Raw genomic sequence first — 10,674 nt, 5'->3', positions numbered from 1 at the left:
GCTGCCAGAAACATCTGGGCGGCTGTAACTCCTGCCATGTGTCATATTGTCTCCTTAAGATGGATTTCCAGAAACCGGTCTGATGAATCGCACGTGATTCACAAACATTGGTATTGCTTCCATTTCCACAAGGTTTTTAAACCAGTTTAATAGGTTCAAGTTAAAGCAATTATCCCATTTCCTTTTGTATTTTCCCTGTCACCTGAACCCTGGCATCTTTCTAGACATTTGTTCTCTTACACCTGTTAACAAATAAACACCCTCAGACTGGAGGGCATTATACACAAAGCAGAAGTCCAGTCCTTATTATGAATTCTTGTCCTAATGTTTACTGGCAGCTGGTTAATAACTGAAACCCAGCAAATTACGGTGTGGCCTTTCTGATTCTTCCTCCAAGTATGTGCTTTGAGTTTTAACAGTCGGAGTCCTCCCACCCATCTCAACTGGCATCCGAGACCCAAGAAAGTGCCCATCGGCTCAGGACTCGCACCCAGTGCCTTCTGGGAGCATCCCGTACCTTGCACGTAGGAAGCAATGGAAGGTTTATAAAATGAGTTCACCAGCACCACAGAACTTCCTTTGCCCTAGGGGATGAAGTGTGACATATAAACAGTACAAAGCCATTTCTTCCATTAAAGCAGCATTAACACACTCCCTGCGAAGGGCCAGATAGGAAATATTTCAGGGTTTGCCACATGCAGCGTTGAACAGTCTTTTTCTGTCTTTTACATCCCTTTAAAAAATGCTAAACCTGGGGGTCTCTGGGTGGCTCAGTCAGTTAAGCGTGTGACTTCGGCTCAGGTCACAATCCCGTGGTTTGTGGGTTCGAGCCCCACGTCGGGCTCTGTGCTGACAGCTTAGAGCCGAGAGCCTGCTTTGGAGTCTGGGTCTCCCTCTCTCTACCCCTCCCCCACTCATGCTCTGTCTCTCAAAAATAAATAGACATTAAGAAAAAATGTTTAACCTATTCTTGGCTGTGGGCCTTATGCAATGGCAGAGAGCAGGGTTTCCTGAGGGGCCCCAGATTGAAGGGGTTGCCATGGGTCATTTAATAAAAAGGCTGATGGAGCGCCTGGGTGGCTCAGTCAGTTAAGCGTCCGACTTTGGCTCAGGTCATGATCTCACGGTCCGTGGGTTCGAGCCCCGCGTCGGGCTTTGTGCTGACCGCTCAGAGTCTGGAGCCTGTTTCAGATTCTGTGTCTCCCTCTCTCTCTGACCCTCCCCTGTTCATGCTCTGTCTCTATCTCAAAAATAAATAAACGTTAAAAAAAAAATTGAAAAAAAAATAAAAAGGCTGACTAGGGGCACCTGGGTGGCTCAGTGAGTTGAGTGTCCAACTCTTTGATTTTGGCTCGGATCATGATCCATGGTCATGGGATCGAGCCCTGTGTCCAGATCTGCACTGAGTGTGGAATTTGCTGAAGATTCCCTCTCTCTCTGTCTCTGTCCCTCTCCCTGCTGCTCGCACACTCTTTGTCTCTCAAATAACAAAAGTAACAAGGGCTGTTTCAGGTGCTCACCACCCTTGGTTCTACCTCCTCCCGCCCTCGTCTCCTACCTTTATTCCAGCAAGGAGTTGGAACAAAGACTAGGGTATAAAAGTTAACAGTTAAAATGGTGCTCCTTTCAGAGCAATGTCACTCTCACGGGCCTATAATCAACACGGGTCTAGATGCCCACCATATGCCAGGCCTGCATCTGGGCCGTGGGGTCAGAGACAGTAGGGACGGACGAGCTCTCCCAAGTTTCCAGCCTTGGGAACGAGGCACGTGGAAGGCCTGGCAAGGTGATGTGCCGAGTCTGGTAGCAGAGGGGCTGTTTGGGGCTGGGTGTTGACCAGAGAGAGCTCCGTGGGGCAAGATGTTTAACCCAGAGATCGCCAGGTGACCAGCAAGTCCCCAGGTGCACAAGGCAATGGTGGGGAGACCCTCGGCGTGGTCTTCGAGGTGTCAGGGTGGGTGGGTCCACGCAAAGGCCCGGACGAGGACTTTGCCGGAGGTCACGGTTTGAGAGGGGACGCGTAACGAGGATGGGGGCTGAATCCTGAAGCTTGGGCTCTGTGTTAGGCAGCTCGGCCACCATAACAAAACACCACAGCTGGGGGGGCTTAAACAACAGAAGTGTCCCATCTCTCGGTTCCGGAGGCGGACGTCCAAGATCAAGGTACTGGCTGATGCAGCGGGTGAGGTTCTTCCTGGCTTGCCGATGGCCACCTTCTCGCTGTGCCCTCACACTGCAGAGAGGGGGCGAGCGAGTTCTCTGGAGTCTCTTAATAGGACCCTAACCCCAGCTTGAGGGTCCCTCCCCCGCTCATGCTCTGTCTCTCTGTCAAAAATAAACATTAAAAAAAAAAATGAAGAAGTTTTAAAGTTTATTTAGAGAGAGAGCATGAGTAGGAGAAGGGCAGAGAGAGGGAGAGCAAGAATCCGAAGAAGGTTCCGCGCTGTGAGCATAGAGCCCAATTCGGGGCTTGATCTCACAAACCTGTGAGATCACGACCTCAGCCAAAATCAGGAGTCCCACGCTTGACCATCTGAGGCATCTAGGCACCCCTTAATGAACGCTTCTAAACTTAAAAAGTAAATTTTATTGGACATGCATTTCTAAGTTTTTTTAATGCTTATTTCTGAGAGACAGAGTGTGAGCAGGGAAAGGGTACACAGAGAGAGGGAGACACAGAACGCAAAGTAGGCTCCAGGCTCTGAGTTGTCAGCACAGAGCCCGACGCGGGGCTCGAACTCACAAACCGAGAGATCATGACCTGAGCTGAAGTCGGACACTTTGAGCCGCCCAGGGGCCCCTGGACATGAATTTCTTAGTGAAGTGTAGTGAAACTATTTTTTTTTTTCAGTTCCTAAATCCGTGAATGAATATTATTTAAGTCTAGGAGGGGTTCAATGAAAATTAACAGAAAAAAAAAAAAAGGAAAGAAAGTATAAACCAATTTTTGAGGACGGATTCAGGTTTCGTGGGGCCTGAAGCTATGAAATTTGGCAAGCTCTTTTAATAAAAATAATGTAGACTTAATTCAAAATCAAGGGGCACCTGGGTGGCTCAGTTAAAGCGTTTGACTTTGGCTCAGGTCGTGATCTCACCGTCCATGAGTTTGAGCCCTGTGTCAGGCTCTGTGCTGACAGCTCAGAGCCTGGAGCCTGCTTCGGGTTCTGTGTCCCCCTCTTTCTGCCCCTCCCCCCCCCTCAAAAATAAACATTAAAAAAACTTTTTTTTAAAGAATTCAAAATCAAACGTGAAAGTGGATATTATAGAGAATGAAAAAAATTGCTTACAAATTTTAAAAGTTGGTGGATACTATAAACCTCACAAAATCCAGAAAGATAACATGTTTTAATTAACCACTTGACACGCCTCTATGTGTCAGGCAGCTAATAAAAAAATAACCTTGGGCTGCTACTTTTGACTGCTTCTTCTCATGACAATTTCATAGCACTATTTTGCTGGCTATGAAGATAATGCCATCTTTCCTCCTGCGCGGTTGGTTGAAATTTGGTTTTTTGGTGGTTTGGATGCATAGACGTGTGACCACACACAGATGTCTCTGCTGTTTGTAGTGAATGCTGATAAACTTTATTTCACATGCTCCTATCAAAAAGGGGAAAGTAAGGCCCGTGTTTAGCTGCTTCTGCTACGCGAGGAGGACGCTCTCGACAGAATTCCATCTGTCCCGTTACGGATGGAAACTGAATCCTCTGATGGGAGTTTTCCTGATTGAAAGGATTTTCTAGGGCACCGGGTGGCTCAGTCGGTTAAGCGTCCGACTCCGGTCTCAGCACAGGTCACGATCTCCCAGCTCGTGGGATCGAGCCGCGCATCGGGACCTGCGCTGACAGCAGAGAATCCCAAGTGGATTCTCTCTCTCTCTCTCTCTCTCTCTGCCTCTCCCCAGCTCGCGCTCTCTGTCGCTGTCTCAAAATAAATAAAGAAAGGATTAAAGAAAGAAAGGATTTCCCCCCGAGTAGCTTCTGTTCCACGCACTTCAAAACCCGCCCTCACCCGCAGCTACTCAGTGCCAAACCCCTCCGGACCTGGCCGCGTCACGTGTTTGTGGCCACACCGCACATTCACAGCTAGGCCACGCGTCCCTGGCCACGTGACATCAGCACAGCAATGTCCGCAATCTCATGGTGTCCATACCACGGGATCCCCTCTGTCGCCACCTGCACATCAGAGTGCCTGGCGATTCCGCTCGGTGGAAAGCAGGAGTGTGCCCGGAAGCCGGTCCACACCAGACGGCACCGACCAGGGAAGTCACTGTGAACCCCCAACTACATCCCACCAAACCGAAACTAAGCGTACCCCTGGGGCGGGTCCCGACCTGCTCCCAGCCACTCCAGCGCCTGTGAGAGACGAGCTGGGGTGGAAAGAGGCTGTGGTCTGAAGCTATTGTATTCAAATGTCTCACTTTTGCAAATTTGACACCTTGTGACCACAAGTGGGGATCCCTAGCTGGATCCCCACCTGGCCCTGGGTCCCCAGGGAGGGGCCTGAAGCTTGTCCCTGTGGCCCCATCGGAGCTCCCCCCCACTGGGCAGGAGTTAAGTGTCCCCACTTAGTGATTGGCCTTCGCGGTGGCCAAGTGCATCGACACACTAAAAGGCACCGCACTCCCCATGACGTTGATCTAAGTCTAACCGGGACCTGCAGGCAGGAGCGAGCGACACCACTGACAAGTGACAGCAGGCAAGATCGCCCACCCAAAAAGCGAGTGTGGGTTGGTGGCATCCAGTCCTCGGTTGGCAAAAATCGCTGCCCGTGTTTTCCCCCCAAGTCCGGAGAACCCACAAAACGGTCAGTCGTCTCCAGCATGTTTCTTTACTTGAGGATGTTCCCTCGACCCATCAGAAGTCAGCGTGGACTTCAGCCCGTCTCCCCGAAACCCCAGAGAACGTGCAGCTGAGACCCGGCTGGCGCATGCGCTCGTCACGGGCTTCCTCGTGGTGAAACTTGCAGAAGAGGCCGGCGTTCCCAGCCCACTTGCTGCACATGTCGAGTACTGGTCGAGTTCTGTGATAGCCGGACAGCACCGCGAGGGCACCGCGGCCTCGGGGGTTCTTCCTTGTCTGCTCTGCTGTCTGAGGACCCCCTCCTTCTCCCTAACGCGAGGTGCCAGAGCCCCAGCCGCCTCTGACCGCTCCTCTCACTGCCCCGGCCCCAGATGCGCGGCACCCCGACGCAGGGGTGTAACACCACATCCTATTCTTAACAGAAATGCGTACCTAAGACCAGGGAAGACAGAGCTCCCCCCGCGGGGTCACGGTACCTTCATGACAGACGCTTCCTCCAACATCGTGAGCTGCCTCTTTGCATGGTGCCCTGGAAATTCGTGCGTCTCTGGGCCAACACAGCCAGGTAGGCTTCCGGATGGGTGAGAAGTCAAGGCCGCCTCCCACGGCGGGAGTAGGCTGCTGGGGAGAGAGCGGCGGGCCCTTGGGAACATCACTGGGCAGGAGGGGCACAGACTCGTCCCCTGCGAACCACCTGTGCTGTGTGCCTCGTGCAGCCTCTCAAATCGCTTACACGGGATTTGGCACTTACAAATCAAGTATTCACCGAAGTCAGGCCGGGAACGAAACCGGAATGTTGGCAATGGACCGCCGTCCTTGGCCACTGTGGGTGGAATGGGCAGCCCAGAACTGGGCTCTTGGGCTCCACAAAGAAGCCGCTCTTCCTACCCAAAGAGGTTGAAATGTCTCTTCTGTTGTCCCCACCCGCTAGATCCCCAGTCCAGCGGGGACGTAGCCAATGGGACAAATTGGGGACAGAACATAACCAGGGACAGCCATGCCAGTCTTACGTCTAAAACAGGCAACCAGCTGGGACTCCTGGGTGGCTCAGTCGGATAAGCGTCCGACTCCTGATCTCAGCTCAGGTCTTGATCTTGGGGTCTTGAGTTTGAGCCCCGATTGGGCTCTGTGCTGGACCTGGAGCTTACTTAAAAAAAAAAAAAAAAAAAAAAGTTTAAAACAGGCAACCAGCGGATTGCAAATGCATCGAAGGGGCAAGCTTCTCTGCACTGTCCTCGGCAGTCGAGGCCTGACGGCACCTGGATCCCCTTGGCAAGGGCACCAAGTGGCTGAGGGCCATGCTCTGTCCCGGGACACCAGCCCTGCCCCCCAGGAGCAGGACCAATCCCTCCACGCTGGCACCCGCTAGCCTTTCTTTCTTTCTTCTAAGCACTGGTTTTGAAATCTTACGAAATCTAAACTAATCGGGGCCCAAGTTACAAGTATATCTTGATGTTTTTAGTTCATCAGAAGCCTTGCCAAGCCTTTTATTTTTAAGTGTGGGGCTTAAAATATATCCTCCTCAGCTCTGAGCCAGCCAGGGGAAGCCAAAATAAAACACCATCTTCTTTGGAACATATGGCAAGTCACTGCCGCCGGAATGAGGGAGAAAGCAGAAAAGAAAAGGATGTTCTGGTATAGAATAAAAATGTAGGTTTAATGCATGGAAGTAGGCAAAGCTTTGTACCACCAAAAGCTGTTTTCCGAGGGAGAAAATGTTAACTACAGAGTTTATGAGAAAAAGAAATGGGGGAAAAGGTATTCCTGAAAACTGACCCAGACACAGGGGTGAGGGGGGTGGAGACCCGCACACCGGAAGGGCCCGCGAGCAGGTCCCATGGCTGAGGGGTCTCTCCGCGAGATCCCCCCACCGCCCCACACACAATGAGCCCCTGCCTGCCCTGAGTGGTACTTAAAGGGGCTCCTTTTCTTTCCCGCGGCTTCCGGTTTCCACCCTCCGTCCTTTCACTGTGCTGCTGGGTCCTCTAAAGCATCCTGATGATATCACCAGACACACAGTCCCAAACCAAGGTCACCTACACTCAGGGGGCAGCTTATGGGGCTCCTGGCGGTTCAACTATCTTTAAGGCTTATTTTTCAGCATCTTTCGATGTTCTCTGGGGTTTTTTTATTTTTTATTTTTTTAATTTTTCAGCCTCCTGGTTATTTAACCTAAAACCATAATTCTCTTTCTATGCTCGTAGCATTCTGGGGGGTCTCCATGTCTCCCTTCTCTGTTCAGTGACTGCCGTATTTATTCTTATTATTGTTCTTGGAGTGTTGACAATGCAGAGTGGGAAATTTTATGTCGTGTTACTGGAGAGCAACGTTCTAGATATTTGAATTTATTATTGGAGCTAGAGTGTCGTTAGAAAACAACGTGCGTGCCAGAGGAGACCGCTGATAGGGCAATCGTGGAGGTATCGGGTTAATATATAATGCATAAGTCTGTGTAATGGATAGTTTTTATTATTCATAAAATTTTCAAATGACTCACAGATGTGCGGCCCGCAGCTGTCCCTTTCTCACTAATGGCCTCGGGCTCTGACTCACAGAGGAATTTTGTGCCAAAGGATTCTGGCAGCGACTACAGTCCTTGTGATATTCCCAGGGAGGGAATCATTCACTGTCAGCAGGGGCGACGATGACAAACCAAGAAAACGCCGAGCGGGGAGTTGCTGGTTAAGAAAGGACACTGGACCCCGGCCCGTGAGCTGCTTTCAAAAACCAACTATTGACTTCAAGATTCTTCCCATCGACTTAACTTTGGTCTGTTTCCATTTACAAAGTCCCGCTCTCCCCCCCCCCCCCCACACACACCGGGGCAAATCAAAGTGGCCCCTGGATGCAGACTGGAGAACCGCCAGCAGTGTGGACAGCTGATTCCCTCGGGGTGGTGCCCGCGGCACCCTCACCTGCCGATGCAGAGAGTGTGGGCCTGGCCACACCGCCCTCACGGTGCTCCCTGGGTGCCCAGGGCTCCAGAGCCCAGCTGCTCAAGCGTGATGCTGTAGGAAGCACCCAAAGGTGCATGTGGAAATGCTGATTCCTGGGCCCGGGGAGCGCACTGCCAGCACGAAACATACAAGGAAGCAGGCTGACGTTCTGCGGCCGCTGCCACAAGGAGGGGGCCCGGTGCAGGAACGGAGAGTCTGGGCAGGGTGGTCTCGCTAGTTACAGGTGTGGGACTCGTGGGTCTGAGGTCCAGGGCCCACGCAGTGCGCGGGGTGGAAATGTGTCCGTGTCCAGCTGTAACTGGTTTGGGGGGGCGGGGCTAATCTCAGCCAGCCACTGATGAGACACAGGACAGGAAATAGCAGAGTCTGTGTATAAACGGGCATCTTCGTGGGTCACGTGGGAGGGAGGGAAAGGCCCGACAGAGAGTCTTACCTGAGGCAGAGGCAGGGGAAGCGGGGGTTCTCAAGGTCGCGGCTTTCTGGGGGATCAGCTGAAGCTCACTGTCGTCAGCATCGATAATCTGCGTTTCGGGGGGCACCTGGGTGGCTCAGTCGGTTAAGCGTCAGACTCGATCTCAGCCTAGGTCTCGATACCTGGGTGCTGAGTTCAAGCCCCACGCTGGTCTCTGCACAGAGCATGAAGCCTCCTTGGGGGAAAAAAAAAATGTGCATTGTGACAAATGCCCAGACTTTGGGAAGGTCTGGGATCTGGGATCTTTGAGAAACTCTGCTCTGGGGTGTTGGAGGGACGCAGGCACCATGCTACCCCACACCTTTGCGTGTCGTGTGGTGACCGAGCTGCTGAGATGTGGCCAGCCGCCCAAGCCCTCTGCAGCATTTGCTATTATGTGTGTTCATGGATGCTGATTTTCCACGTCTCAAACTTCAGAGGCCTGAGGCCCATACATTCCCCACGACGAATGAGGGGCACCCATCGCACGGAGAGTCTGTCCAAGGATGGCCCGGCCTGCCCAGCCGAGGGTCTGGCCCCTGCCTTCTCTCCTCCGTGGCCTTCGCCAACCTGTCCTCTCACCTGGCCTGTCGTCTGACCAGAACCGCCCCGGGCCTCTCTGTGACAGCCCTGAGTGCTGGGCAGGTGGCCGCTGCTCCCGAAGGGCCCCAGCCGCCTCTCCCCCCTCTCCCGTGGCGGCTTTCTGCCACCCCCTCCCCATTCCCTGTGCTGGCTGGGCCCGCGGGACACAGAGGGCACTCGAGCTGAGGGATCTGAAGACACTTCATCCAGGCGCTGGCTCCGAGCTGCGGGCACAGGTTGCCGCGGTGTTCGACCCTAGCACCCTAACACCCTAACGTGGGGTTGTCCAGAGCTGGGAGCCCATGGAGAGAGGGCAGAGGGAGGGAGCGGTTCCCAGAAGCGGAGGAGGCAGGTGAATACTGCAAGTGTGGCAGTGAAGCAGGAGACCCCCCCCCACACACACACACCGGGACCCAGCCTGAGCCCTGCCCCACTCTCCTCCGCCTCCTCTCTCATTGGCCAACCCACTGGGAGGCCAGAGGAGGCGTGCAGGTGGCCCCCAGGGCACAGAGCAGGAGGGAGAAGGGGGAACAGAGGGCCAGTGCCTTCCCCCTTCAAACCGCTGGAGAGCTGCGAAGAGTCCAGAAGGGAGCCTCTTCCAGGGCGTAGTGGGCGTCTGCAGGGACACCGAGTGTCTTCGCGTCTCGGCTTCCATATTTTTATTTATCTGCGTCTGTATTTGATCTTCTAACAATGTGTGTGTTATTCGAGGATAAAATCTAACACAGCTGTTTGAAAACAGAAAGCAGTAGCACAGGGAGAAAGGCTATCACAGGTGGCCCATCCCCAATCCACCCTGCAGCCCTGGCCGGGCCCCTCAGGCTCTGAGGTCAGGGGCCGGGTGCGGGCCTGGTCGCTGACCAGCCCGAGGTGCACACTCGGGGTGATCGCACTGGGACAGGCGGTACGAGTCTGCCACCAGCTCCCAGGGCTAGTGCTGACCCCGCAGACCCCACAAGACTGCCCTCACTCCAGCTGCCAGGAGCACTTTGGGGTTCCAGGCCACTCGTGCTTGTTTTTTATATTTTTATTTTTTTAACATTTATTTATTTTTGGGAGACAGAGAGAGACAGAGCATGAGCGGGGGAGGGGCAGAGAGAGCCGGAGACACAGAATCCGAAACAGGCTCCAGGCTCTGAGCTGTCAGCAGAGAGCCCGACACGGGGCTCGAACCCACAAACAGCAAGATCACGACCTGAGCCAAAGTTGACTGCTTAACTGACTGAGCCACCCAGGCGCCCATAGGCCACTCCTGCTTCTGACCAACTGTTTGCAAACTCGGGAACTCCTACCACCTGCTCTGGTTCAATCATGTGCTAGGACGACTCACAGAGCTCAGGAAAGCACTAGAATAATGGTTCCAGGTTTCCCATAAAGGGTACAGATCATGATCTGCCTCAAGAGGCCTCAAGGTGAAGTCCGGGCGGGACTTGCACCGTTGGGTGCGCTGTCTTCTCAGCACATCCCTGTGTCCCCAGCCAGGAGGCTCACCTGAGCGTCTGGGTCTGGAGTTCCTGTGACGGGCTGTGACACAGGCACGCCGAGCCCCTGCACAGGAGCTCCGTCTCCAGCCCCCTCTCCTCCCTGGAGATCCAAAGTTCAGCCTGATATCACTTGACCCAAAGTCCCAACCCTCTAACCCATGTTGGTCTTTGTGGCACGAAGGGCGCCCGTCCCGAAGCTGCGTAGGGGCCATCAGCCACCCCACTGGCCTACACCTGGATGCGGTCTGACGGTTGAGAGTCCCCCTCCCAGGAACCAGCCACAAAAACCTGCCAAATTCTTCAGGCTTCCCAGTGGCACAGCAGGGGACCCACGGAGCCACCTGGAAGCCGCTCTCCTGTGGGGGAAACCAGAGGGTGCCAAAGCGTCTGGCAAGGCT

This window comes from Panthera tigris, chromosome C2, assembly GCF_018350195.1.
Source record: "Panthera tigris isolate Pti1 chromosome C2, P.tigris_Pti1_mat1.1, whole genome shotgun sequence".
Taxonomy (NCBI): Eukaryota; Metazoa; Chordata; class Mammalia; order Carnivora; family Felidae; genus Panthera; species Panthera tigris.
The sequence above is the reverse complement of the archived record's forward strand: the minus strand, read 5'-3'. Positions refer to the sequence as shown.